At 43.0% G+C, this 13,599-nt stretch overlaps 1 protein-coding gene across 5 annotated transcripts in view; it reads right to left on the bottom strand.

Annotated features, from left to right (window-relative positions):
* Positions 1–11,783, bottom strand: part of SNX10 (sorting nexin 10) — a 62,841-nt gene extending 51,058 nt beyond the window's left edge. The window contains exon 1 of one of the 5 annotated variants that reach the window (XM_050938757.1): positions 11,599–11,783. The gene's annotated coding sequence lies outside the window, so the exon portion shown is untranslated. Of the gene's footprint in view, positions 1–2,262; positions 2,337–11,598 lie in introns of those variants that run through there. The other 4 variants (XM_050938755.1, XM_050938753.1, XM_050938756.1 and 1 more) reach the window with 4 other exon arrangements.
* Between the last annotated feature and the right edge of the window lie 1,816 nt (positions 11,784–13,599).

Here is a 13,599-nt window from a genome sequence, read left to right as displayed (position 1 = left end):
ATATGGTTACAGAACTGCAGTAAAGTGGAACAATTTTCAGCTTGTGTGACTAGCGGATATCTGGATATTATAAGACTGTCCTACATCAATGAGGAAAAGTTGAGGTGTCTATTATTCTTTTGTTCCACTCTCTTTCTATGGGGAATTTGCCAATGCAATATCACTGTCTTCCTTTTAAACAAACAAAAACAAAAAGGCAATGGCTGTTGAAAATAGCAATTCCAGTCCTAATAACCACTGGGAAGCATTTCTTGCTCAATTTTATCCTACCTTTATACAGTAAGTTACAGTGGATCAGTGTATTTGATTTGGGAGAAATGAAGTAACAGCTGCCCAAACTGAGCTTGAGCACTCCTGAATTTTGAGGTGTTCAAATCTGGAAAGCAGGTGTGTGGGGGGGGGCGCAGTGGCTCCACAGGGGAGCACGGCAGAATGTATGCAGCAGTGTGTCTGGTGCTGCGTGGAGCCAGACACGCTAGTCTGAATGGCATGGTAAGGGGACTGGGGGGTTGGAGAAGGGGTAGGGGGTTCCGGGGAGGGGTGGGGGAGTCAAGGGACAGGGAGCAGGGGAAGTTAGATGGGACAGGGGTTTGAGGGGGCAGCCAGAGGACGTGCAACGGTTGGATAAGCATGGGAGTCCCAGAGGTTTGTCAGGGGACAGATAGGTGGTGGAGTCCTAGGGGGGAAATTGGGGACAAGGAGAAGGGAGGTTTAGATAGGGGGTGGGGGCCTGGGGGCAGGGGTCCCGAGAGGGGGTGATCAGAGGACAGGGAGCAGGGAGGGCTGGATGGGTTGGGGATTCTGTGAGGGGCAGTCGGAGGGAGTGGATGATGGCAGGCTGGGGCTACTCTCCCTCCCTGTGGACTGTCCTGTTTTTTGAATGTTAAAATATGGTATCCCTACCCTTCACAGTGCAGCTCTCCATTCACAGAACACTGCTGCTTGAGGTCCCCCTCCTTCCGTTCCAGTTGGAAGTGGCCAAGGGAATGCTGGGAAATGTAGTTCTTTCCCTGCTCCAGAGCGGGCTCTATAGGCAGGGAGCTAACCAAGGAACTACAGCTCCCAGGGGCCCCTGTGGTTCTCAGTTCCCATGCTGGATCCCTGCCGCCCCTGTAAATGGGCTGCCCCAAGCACATGCTTGCTTTGCTGGTGCCTAGAGCCGCCCCTGGCTGCAACAAGGCTGGCAATACTCACACCAGCAGGTACAAGGAAGGCTGTGGTCCCGGTGGGGCAGAGCAGAGACCCCCATGACAGCAGGGCTGCAGAAAGCTCCCTGCAGTGACACAGGATCCCTGCAGGCACAAAGTGCAGGGCAGGCTGAGGATGCTCCTGCCAGGGCAGAGGCTTCTGGCCAGCAGTGCAAGGAGGAGCCCCGAGGAAGGAGGCCACTCTGAGGCTGAAAGGCTCAGTCCCTGGGTAGGAGTCATTCACCAGCCAGGTGGCCTCCCCCAGCTGGGGGCTTGTCCTCCACCTCCTTGTCCTGGCTAGGTCCTGTCTGTCCAGAACTGCAGTCTTCCCTACACCTTACACCTGCAGGGATGCTGGGTTACTAGCCTCTCTGTATTTAACATAAAATTCACACACACAAGAACTACACTGCATTAACCAGCAACTCCCCACATTACAATAAGCTCTCCTGTTTCAATTTCACTTCCTCTGATGTTTCATTCACATGTGCTTACATTACTCCACATGCAGACCTCTTCAGACAATTTTGAATAAATTCAGCTCTGGTGTAAGCTATTGACTTCAACCAGTGTTGTACCAGCAATGAATATGACCCTGTGACAGTATTAATAAGTAGGGTTGCTAGTTTCCTTTTGGCTATAGCCTATGACACTCAAGTGGGACTGTGAAAATACTCAGTTTGAGTGGTCAGCGGAAGTCAAGCTGTTCTTTCATAGATAATAAAATCAGAAGGGATCGCTGCAATCATCTAGTCTGACCTCCTGCTTAACATAGGCCATAGGACTTCCCTGAATTAATTGCAGTTTGAACTAAAGAGTATTTTTCAGAAAAACACCCAATCTTGATTTAAAAATTTCTAGTGATGGAGAATCCATCACAACCTCCTGAGTTGTTCCAATGGTTAATTATCTCTCACTTACAGTTTTGTGCCTTCTATTCTGAACTTGTCTAGCTTCAACTCTCTGCCACTGGATCTTGTTATAGCTTTGTCTGCTAGACTGAAGAGCCCTCTAGTATCAAATTTTCTGTTCCATATGTAGGTACTTATTAATTATGATCAAATCACCTCTTTACCTTGTTAAGGTAAACAGATTGAGCTCCTTGAAACTTTCGCTGTAAGGCATGTTTTCCAATCCTTGGATCAGTCCCATGGCCTTAGAGGATCAGTTGTGGTAGATACAGATGGACCCCATCACTCATACGTTAACCGACAAGACTACTTACATAAAACATACAATAAGTTACTTCCTGTAAAAAGGAAACAACTTAGTATTAAAAATTTTAAACAGACAGCCATATAGGGGCATTTGTGCCTAAGTCTGAATCATTCTTCCCACAGACAAAGGATTTTGTCCAGTACTCTAGGCCATGGACATGTCAGTTTGTTTGTCCAAACAGGATCTTTGCTTCTCTCTCATACCCCAGTTTGGCATTCACAGCATCAACTTGCCCTTCCCTTGCTGCCAAGCAGTTATTACAGCACTGCCCCCACTGAAAATTAAAGGTCCATGAGGACCAGCTGTCCTTGTGCCTCAGGTTGCCAATGCACATTCTAGTCACGGTCTTCCACCCCAGCAGCAGAAGCACTTCTTGTTTCCTGTTAATAGCATGTCAACAGACGGTTTCATTTGAAACCGGGCACTTTTCCATAAGGGACTCCAAATTATCAGCAGGATTTCGGCAGCCACTTCTAGGTTTGCTGCATCGGTTATGAATGAAAAAAAAAATTGCTTGAGCCCCGGCACCTCTTTCATTAGAATTTAAGCACTGGCCACAAGTCAGCAATGAGGGACAATTTCAAAAACAAATTTTTGGTAAAACATGCTGAAACAAGTTACAGAGTTCCTCCTGAAATTTGGACTTTTAGCAGCCACTGTCAAGATGCCTAGGTGAAACCGCTCACATTCATGCAGGACTTCAGCTCAATGGCTGATGAAATGCTCATCTTACAGAAAGACTTCTCTTTAACGTTATGATGCCAAATTCCAATCAAGCATGCTCACCATTCTACCACATGGCAAGCACCCTTACTACCAAGAACTGTTCTATCAGGAAAATAAATTGAAATCACCTAAAAAACATCTAGGAGAGTGTCATGCACTACACAGGAACCTGGGAATCAAAGAGCCATTTAATTAATCAAACTTGAAAATCATCAGTCCTCCCCCAGAAAATAGTTATACACATACCAGACATGTGGCAGTGACAGCCAGGTGATATTACATGATGATGTAAATGAAACTGGGATTTATTAAGCAAGTCTGACTGTGCCACCTGCACTCTGTCTAATAATCCCTCTCTGGCTGCAGAATGACTCACATTCCAAACCTCTGAGAAGCTTCAAGATGGCGATAATTAAAAAAAAACAAGACATCCATACAAGCCTACAACTTATTTTCTTTTTCTCCTGTGTCCCCATTGTAGAGTCCTGAGATAGCAGACATAAATTGGTACCCGCCCAAATTTCCATTCCTAGCTACAATGATAGTGTGGACAAGGCTAGAGTATTTAGCCTTGCTGAAAGCAAGTTCAGTCACAATGGCAGCTGCAAACACTTGCGTACTGTTGCAAATTCTTGTGAATGGGGATGTCACAGGCATGTTAGACATGTTGGCACTGCCAAAATGCTCTATTATCGACAAAGCTTATGACTACATATGTTACTTAGCTATTGCCTTTCCCCCTGTGAAGTACTATCTTCCATTCAGCTTTTGAATTTACCCTTTAATGCTGGATTTTTAGAACCTCTTTCTCCACTGCTCTGAGTAAAACATCTTGGGTGAAATAAAAATTCCCATTCCCAGAATGTGACCAAGATCTCATTAAAAGAGATACCAAAATTATGACTAATCCAAAAGTTACATTCCTACTACACAACTGATTAAAAATGACAAGTTTATTAATAGACACCCAATTGTATTATAATTATTGTCACTGTGTGTATACAAAGAATTGGCTAGGAGTTAGGACCCTGAGGGAAAGGAGCAGCAGGAAGCTGGAGTTAAGATGCCAATAACCTGTTGGCTGCACATACACGGAAAGGTCACAGTGTTTCTTCCGTAAATGAATCACTGTTCACATTCCAGTAAAGCGGATGATTTGTTATAAAAATATAGTGTTTCTCTTCCATCTGTCCACTCTGGTAGGGAAAAAAAAAAAAAAAAAAAAAAAGTATTTCCTTAAGCCAGAAAACCCTCAAAATACTAAAAGGACAGACACTTCAAGACACATGGTACAAGACAACAGCAAGGGAAAAAACATCATCATGCTCACAAGACATGTTTTCATTTCTCACTCAAAATTCCCCAAGACATCTTATGGAAGATGTCCATGACAGAACCCTTATGTTTCAATGTATTTGTTCTTAGACAATAGAAGTACATCAGCACACATCCTCTAGACCTCTCTGTGACATTGTAAGCCACTAAACACAAATAAATCCTGTCTCTAAGATGATGCAAGAACAAACAGAAACTCATTGGAAATGGCTGAAGTCCCTTCTTTCAGACCAAAACTATAGGGTCGTTATGAGCCCTCTCCTGCAAAGTTCAATCCTCTTGCTTTTATTATTCAACATCTAGTTGCTGAAGCTACTGAGAGTGCGAGTCTGAAGTGCCAGCAAGATGCATACAATATACCTCTTTTACATCAAATGTAAACAGCACTGTAACAGGGTGGTCTGTCCACTTTATGAGCAGTGAAGCCCAGGAGCCAGCCAACTCCTGTTCCATGATGTGCCCTCTTTATGAAAACTGGTGTTCTATGAATCAGCAGCCAAGCTGGGAATGGGGCCAGATGTTAATCAGGTGCCTCCTGACATGCTAAAACCCAATTCTGAGCTGGAGAAGGGAAACAGAAGCATAGGGTTAGGGCCCGTGAAAAGGGTTCCTGAATGGGAACCAGAATCTGCATGTTGGTGGGTGGAGGATATCTGCCATAAGTAAGACCCTTTGTTTTCAGTTTAAATCAATTTTTACCAAAAATTCCCCGAGTTTTACAAAAAAGTATTATTCAGTTTTTTTCTGATTTTCACCCTACTTTGTATCATTCAAATATATAAGAAATAACTTGTTTTATTAGGAAAAAATACCTTGCATGAGATACGTGTATTACGATAATACATTAGTCTCTGTCTATATGCAAAGCGCCTGTTGAAGTAAGGCTATGTATTAGCCTATAAAAGATACACACTATAAAACAAAACAGGCAGGCATGCAAACTCTGAAGTGCGTACTGATGAATCTCACGCTCACCACGTACACATTTCAAGCTGTTCGCAGATAACAGTTTAAAGATTTGACACACTAAAATGGGAAAACAAATCTCTATCAGAATATGTTTCATAACATAAGGAAGTATTCAAAAGTTTAAAAAAACAAAAACAGGCGAAAAGGATGAAGTTCAGTGTATGCGCTGCAAATATGATGTGGCCCAATTATTAAATGTAAATATTTATGGGCTAGTAGTTCTAAGTCTAGAACAGCAAATGGTTTATTCAAATGAAAAGTTTTATTTGGGGATTAGAGATGTATTGTTTTCTTAAACTCAGAGGTGGCATTGTGCTTTGAGTTTTGTTTTAGTTCTGCAGCAAACCATATTAATGAAGAGAATTCAAAGCTACTGAATACCTTTTCCCCCCGTCTTTCCATCCACCAAAATAAACCCCAATATTTACCCAGAAAAATTAATAGTTTTTTGCACTGATTTTCACCTGTTATTGTTATGGTAATAAACAATGATAAATTCCTGGGAAAAATTAAATAAAAGAAAAACTGAAAACAAAGAGCCTAGCCTAAGCTACAGCACAGCCCCAGAACAAGGAAGAAATAGATTAAGTCTAGAGATCAAGGGAAGCTTGATCCTTGGAGCAGGATCAGAACTCAGATGCTGGTGGGATGAGGAAGACTGACTGAATCACAGCCCAGCTGTGGAGCTCCTAAACCAGGGGTCGGCAACCTTTCAGAAGTGGTGTGCCGAGTTTTCACTTATTCACTCTAATTAAAATGTATTACTGGCACGCAAAACTTTAAATGTTTTTAGAAGGTCTCTTTCTATAAGTCTATAATATATAACTAAGTTATTGTTGTATGTAATGTAAATAAGGTTTTTAAAACGTTTAAGAAGCTTTGTTTAAAATTAAATTAAAATGCAGAGCCCCAGACCAGTGGCCAGGACCCAGGCAGAGTGAGTGCCACTGAAAATCAGCTTGCATGCCGCCTTTGGCACATATGACATAGGTTGCCTACCCCTGTCCTAAACCAAGGGGAAGCACTTTGTGAGTCTAAAGACCAGGGCACAAGAAAACTGTGTGAAAGACTCTCCAGAGACGTCAGGGGCTGGAGCATGACAGTCAGATCTCCTGGGCCTGAATTATTGGGGAAAACCCTGAGGGAATTGAAGGCAGGGTGCCTGTACTGTCTTACCATGCCCTAAGGGGATGCACACCAAGACTGAACCCTCCTACAAGGACATTTCCCAGTTTTCTTAATGTCAGGAAGAAATCATGACCTGGATGAAGAGCAGCTGGCTAAAGCTGAACTCAAGTAAGATTCAGGTGATGCTGGTAAGAAGAGGAGAAGGCTTCAAAGAACTTGCCTCTTGTGTAACATCCCTCACTGATGAGGGCTTGATCTGTCCTTGGATTGTCAAACTGGTTTTCAGGGTTTGGGATTTTTTTTTTGTTTGTTTGTTTGGTTTTTTTTTTTTAAATTCTCAGGGCCAGTGGGTGCCCCAATAGCCATGGGGGTAAACAATGTCTGCTTCCAACTGCAAATGGATAGAAGATTGTGTTCCATCCCATTGGACATAGGCTGCTCATAGAGATCCATGAATTCATTACTTTTTGGCTTGATTACTTCATCTCATATCTAAGAATAAAGTTCCAGCTCATATAAAAAGCAGCAGCCAGTTTCCTTAGCATCACAAGTCACTGTTAATAAGTGATTGCAATGTTCCACTCTCTGCAATGACTTCCCATTGAATACAAAATTTGGTTCAAGATTAGGGTAACCAGACAGCAAGTGTGCAAAATCAGGATGGGGGTTGTGGGGTAATAGGAGCATTATATATATATATATATATATATATATATATATATATATATATATATAAAAATAACAGACCCCAAAATCAGGACTGTCCCTATACAAATCAGGCCATCTGCTCACCCTACTCAAGATCCTGTATTGGTGCTCAGAGCCCTCCATTAGGACTGCTCATAGTGACCAAGAGACCTCCTCTCTCTCTCTCTCCTCATTATATTTCATTGGAACATCCATACTGTTGACCAACAGAGGAAGGTTTTCATAAGAGATATGCACCTAATTATAGATCTAACTCAGTGATAGGTAGGCCTGTGGCCACTCCTACTTCCAAAAACTAAATGCCAAACTCATTTCCTTGATTTAGCTCTGCTTCAATAAATTCTTCACCCACACAAACATAAATACATGTTTCAAAACCATACACAGTAACCAAGCTATTACAGGGGAAAGAGAAAGAGATTACGGTAATTGTTTTTATTTTTAACTAGTGGGCAGATTTTAAATACTATATTGAGTGGATGGACAACATACTATAACTACCTAGACAGATAGATTTGGGGCTAAATTCTTACACACACCCCTCTAGCTTCATTAGGGCCTTTTGAGTGAGTCAGTAAGATGAGCAGGATTTAACACTCAATAACAAAAGACTTATTTTATCTGGAGTCAAGAATTCCTGAAGGATAAAGCTACAGTTTTCTCCTAGGCACAGATACTCAAAGGAATTTAGGCTCCTAACTTCCACTGGTTTCAATGGAAGTTAGGACCCTAAATACCTTTTAGAATCTTGGCCCAAGTACTTTTAGTATCAGAAAAAATAAGCTAAAGAGTTATTTTCCTGTGATTGAATAGGTTTTAGCAGAATATTTAACTAGGAAAAAGATCACCTGATCTTAAATTATCCAGATGGAGCACCTTTCCTTGATTCCAAAACCAAGAGCCTGTGCATGCTACAGACCACATATGTGGAAGTGATATCAATATGATATATTACAAAGACATAACACATTGAATTAGTCACCTGCCCTCTGCCAAATTCTCCATTTGGGCCAGGATTACTTAAAACATTCCACACCTCTGAGCAAACTTCTAACAAGATGTGTTTTGTTTTGTTTTTTTTTTTAAGTCAACCAGCTAGAGAAATGTTTCCTTCTTTTTTCCCAAATGTCAAGAAATTACAAAGAGATATGATAAACATGTAAGAGTTTGTGATGTCCCACACTAAGGTAATCAGGGATAGAATTAAGAGGATTTTCATTAAAAAAAGTTATAAAAAGAAGCCAGTACTTCTTGATAGCAGTATATACCTCTAGGACAACAGCCCCACAGTTCATCTGCCAATATCAAACTGGTTAACTAAAGACCACTACTAGCAATCATGATGGCAGGCTTCCAGACAGCAATGGCCACATGCATCTCCATGCTGAAGGGAGCTCTCATGTACGTGTTCCACTACTACTGCTCTGGGGTGAGCTCTGCATAGATTTCTAGTAAAGTGGGCTCTCTCATCCTTAAGTACTGCTTCCACTGCTGATCTTCCCAGGTCTGTAGCACTATCCTATTCCACCTGTAAGTGCTGGTCACCCGAGTCCAGAAGTGGCAGCTCACTGAGAGAAGCTGCTCCCGGAAGAGTTCGTACAGGGGTCACTGCTCAATTTCATCCTCCTCCTGTGCTCTTATTGCCACAGCACTACCATGGCCGTCTCTCAACTTACCCAAAGCATGACTGCCAATACATGTGCATCTGCCAGTTTGTATTAACTACCATCAGGATCACAGCACTCAACCATGTCTCGCCCATGCTGCCTGACAACAGTTTGACAATGGTGCTGGCTTGCAAAAGCCAGGTGAATGATGGGATAAAAGGAATCATGGGAATTTTTTCATTTGACCTTAAGTCCCAGAATTCCAGTGGCTTCTAGTAGGCATCTTATTATGTGCCACAAGAAAAATCCCCAAATGCATAGCGCCTAGTGGCAGAACTATGGGATTTCTGCCCTGAATGCTGTGCACATATTTCAGTAAAACAGAGCACCATGTGGACAAGATGATTCAAAAGGGAAGCAGCTTCAATTGGCATAAAGCAGTGAGGACAAGCTGCTTTTGGAACAAATTGTTCCTGATCAGTTAATACCCAAAAACCAATCTGAAACAACTTTCAAGTGTAGACAAGCCCTGAGAGAGACTGTGCAGGGTAAAGATAATATTTACCCAGCCATATCACAAAATCAGGGCACAAGAAAAAGAGGAAGAAAATGGGAGTTTTAGAATACACGAGCAAAATTTCAATGGTGGCTATTGATTAACTATCATATCTAGAACTTCGGTCTTCTCATGAACTCACCTAGAAGCAGTATAAATACATGTAAGTAATACAGCTGCATTATTTATTTAGGCATATAAATTTAAAATGCTGGCAGAATTTCTTAATGAATTTTCAGTCTTATGAGCAGCTGTGGATAAGTTATACACCATATTAAAACAAATTAATACTGGTGTTCAGTACTGGGTTTATAAGAAAATGACAGAAAAGTGAACAACACTGTATGAATTTGTTAAAACTAGCATGGCTATTTAAAAAAAAAATCAAGATGGGAAAAAAGAGCAGAAATGTGTGGGTGGAGGCAAAATTCAATATGGGGGAGTTAAAAAGTTACGTTATAATAAGTAATAATATATTTGTCTATCCATCAGATGTTTCTTACATTAGATTACGAGCTCTTTGGGCCTGGAACTTTCTTTCTATTCTCTGTTTGTGCAGTGCCTAGCACAATGGTCCTGGTGCATAAGTGGGGCTCCCAGAAGCTACACTAATAATAATATTTTAAGGGGCCTGATTCTGATCTCACTTATGCTCCAAGTTTACTATTTACATTGATGGATGTGAGAGCAGAATAAGGGTCAAGCTTTATACCATTTAGTGCCCTAGTGACATGGATATACCACTTACAGTGTTTTTAGAAAAGCTTAGTGGAATTAAAGCCTTATTGGATAAAGCTGGGCACAGTATATGACTTATTTTTGGCAGTTTATCAAATAAAAAAAAACAAAACCACAAAGTCATTGCTTAACAGTCTATCTAGTACAGGGAGAAATGATTTCTCTGTTGTTACAATTAGTACTTCATGCTTCTCCAGTATAGTAAGTCCTGTGATAGCTAACAAATTTGCAAGAAAGGCATATTCTAAAAGGGAATCAGTAATAGTTTTTTTTACCAAACATGGGATCTTAAACGGAAAAAGTCCCCAATATACATATAACAATCACACCCTTGAGCACATACTGCTATAGCCAGTGTCCACAAAGGTGGCAATAGCTCAAATCTAATTCATTTACCTAGGTTTCATTTAAAAAAAAAACAAAAACAAAAAAAAGACACCTACATCCCTTCACTCAAGTAAACCCAAAACCAGCAGCCTATTCTGCAGGAACTGGGTCTGGCAATAACCACTGTGCACTGATCTATACTACAACACCACAGTTAGTACCTTGATTGTATTACAATATGGTTTGATTGTCCTGCATGCACAAGACCAAATCCCGTTGCAACTATGGTCATGTAGTACAATTATTGTACTATTTGCCCCAAACCACATAGGCTGGGTCTGCACTAAGATTTTCTTAAAATCTCCCACCCATTGCACTAGCTAGCACTAATATTGATGGAGAGCTTTCTAGCCCAGACCTCCGGCTAGCTGGGCTCAGGGGATTTCCCCCCCTTCACGTGACTTGACTATTTGTATTCATACAATTAACTTACACTTTTTCCCTCGCTACTGCAACAGGGGAAGAGAGCTACCTAAAGTTGCCAAGGTAGGCATGGACTTGGAGAGAATACCGGACTATATAGCCCATGGCACCTCACATGACCGTCCCTGTTAAGTGGAAGTGGTGTGGCAGCGGGGCATTAACAGCCACTCGAACACATACCGAGAAACTCATTATCACTTTTGGCGCTTCAAAGCCCATTAACGCAAGACAGTAATTGCTTGTCGGGGGGGGGGGGGGACTGCTAAATCTGACCAGCCGCCCCTCCCTCCACTCCTGCTTCTCAGCAGCGTTGGCAGCAGCTCCAGCTTTAGCAGAGGAGCCTGTGATTCCCGTCCTAGGCCACCCTAAAGCAAAGGCTGCTCCCTTGGACCCAGAAGGTTGTGAACGAGGATTCCCTGTCTCCAAACCCCAACATCCCCAGACCCAGGCTACCCGGTGCATCTGCCTCCTCCCCACGGGGGCACGAGCGCCGCGGGGTGCCAGAGCCGCCAAGTGCCAGCCCTGGCAGAGCAGAGAACGAAAGGAAAACCACCCCCGAGCGCGGCCATGGAGCCCGCTAGCGCTGTCGACTCGGCCCCGCGCCTGCCCTACTCACACCAACAGCGGCAGCTCCCGCTCTCCGGCAGCGGCGTGGGCAGCAGCTCTCTCAGCCTAAGGCAGCCAGGGGCGGGGACTCGGCGCTCACGTGACCCGCAGCGGGGGCGGGAGGGGCTCGCTTGGCTGTGCCCCCGGGAGGGCACGTGGGTGGGGAGGTACCCAGGCGAGGCTGCGGAGCAATTGCTGCTGGGGCAGCGGGAAGGAAGCTGGTGATCTGCGCTGGAGGCGGATGGGGTCTGCTGGACACCGAAGGCTGCGGCTGCACAGTCAGACACGCCCTCCTGCTGCGGGTGCAGCAGCACAGCTGGCTTCCTGGGGGGGTCACAGCAGGTGCCTCGGGCTGGGTTTCCTGTGTGAATCAGTTTTAGGATGACCGCGCAGACGGATGTTAGGGGCTTTGTATCTTACATACAACTAAACCCCACTCCCTCCAAAAAAACAAAAAAAAAGTGGCCTGATTTTTCACGCCTGCTATCTGGCCACCGGCTCTGATTTAGCATAAAGCAAAGTTCAGCTCTGGTGAGGTACTGAACCCTGCTGGGAACTTAAAATGCTAGGTGCAAGCCAAAAGCTTGTCTTTCTCACCAACAGAAGTTGGGCCACTAAAAGATATTACTTCACCCACCTTCTTTTTAAAACATCCCCTTGATACTATCCTGCACTCCACTCTGGTTGCCTAACCACCCATTTCAGGATCCAGCTTCTTGTCTTCAAAGCCTTAAATAGACTAGAGCAGTGGTTCTTAACCTTTACTGCAGCCTGCATCCCTTTGGTTCTCAAAATATGTTCTCGTGCCCCTTATCAAAAATCAAAATATGGTCTCGCACCCCTTATAAAAAAATCGTTGCAGTAGTTCAGTTCTTTAAACCTAGATATATTTTTAGTTTGTATATTACAGTAATTGTTAAAAATGTATAATGTTAATAAATACATTGGTTTGATGAAACAAAGTACACCTCTACCCTGATATAATGCACAGGGCCAAAAAATCTTACCATGTTATAGGTGAAACTGCGTTATATCGAACTTGCTTTGATCCGCCGGAGTGCACAGCCCCGCCCCACCAGAGCACTGCTTTACTGCGTTATATCCAAATTTGTGTTATATCAGGTCGTGTTATATCGGGGTAGAGGTGTAGTTGTACTTACGTGCCTGTGCTTAATTTGTGTTTTCGATGATTTACCTTCTAAAAAAATCTGGCATGTCTCGCACCCCCTGAAAAGGCATCTCACACCCCCAGGGGGTGCATGCACTCCAGGTTAAGAACCACTGGGCTAGAGCCTAGTTACTCGAGGGTATGTGAAAATGCAATTAGACACCCACGAGTGATGCCGCTGCAGCAGACGTTTTCAAGAGGACAATAACATTGATGGTCCCCAGATTGGGGACAGGTACTCTCAGCTGTGGAATTTATTGCCTCCATGAATTTACAACCTCTGGAGTCTGAGTTTTGTCACTTTAAGGGCATCATGCAAGGCTTATCTCCTTCAGCTAGCCTTTTGCAAAGCACTTAGTTGTGAAATGGCCAGTTACATGCCCTAGGATAGAGGTCACCTATATTTTATTTCTGGTGAGTTAGGCCCATTTGGGAGTTTAGAAGTACATGGGACCACAACAGACTGGCAACCATACAGTGTACCAGACTGTACCAGGCCAAGTTGTGACAAACAGAATTAAGGAACAAAAGATTTTCTATCTTAGATATAAAATAAATGACCAAGACTGCAGATGCCTTCATACACAGAGATTTCACTCAGGCATAGTAGCACTCTGAATTTCTTAAATGTATCAAGGCAAAACATCTTTTCTTCTAGGAGTCTAGCAAATCAAACTTCCCTTTATTCCTTCTACAAGAAAAGTTGGGTTTTTTTAAGTCTTTCATTTGAGAAAAAAAGAAAAGTGAATTTTAAGATAGACACGTCCAGCCCATTTTAATTTAAATACAGATTTTGGGGAGGAGTCCATTCTGAATCCAGGATGGCAACAGTAGTAGCTGTCA

This window comes from Gopherus flavomarginatus, chromosome 2, assembly GCF_025201925.1.
Source record: "Gopherus flavomarginatus isolate rGopFla2 chromosome 2, rGopFla2.mat.asm, whole genome shotgun sequence".
In the NCBI taxonomy this organism is placed as follows: Eukaryota; Metazoa; Chordata; order Testudines; family Testudinidae; genus Gopherus; species Gopherus flavomarginatus.
This window is presented reverse-complemented; position numbering and strand designations above follow the sequence as displayed.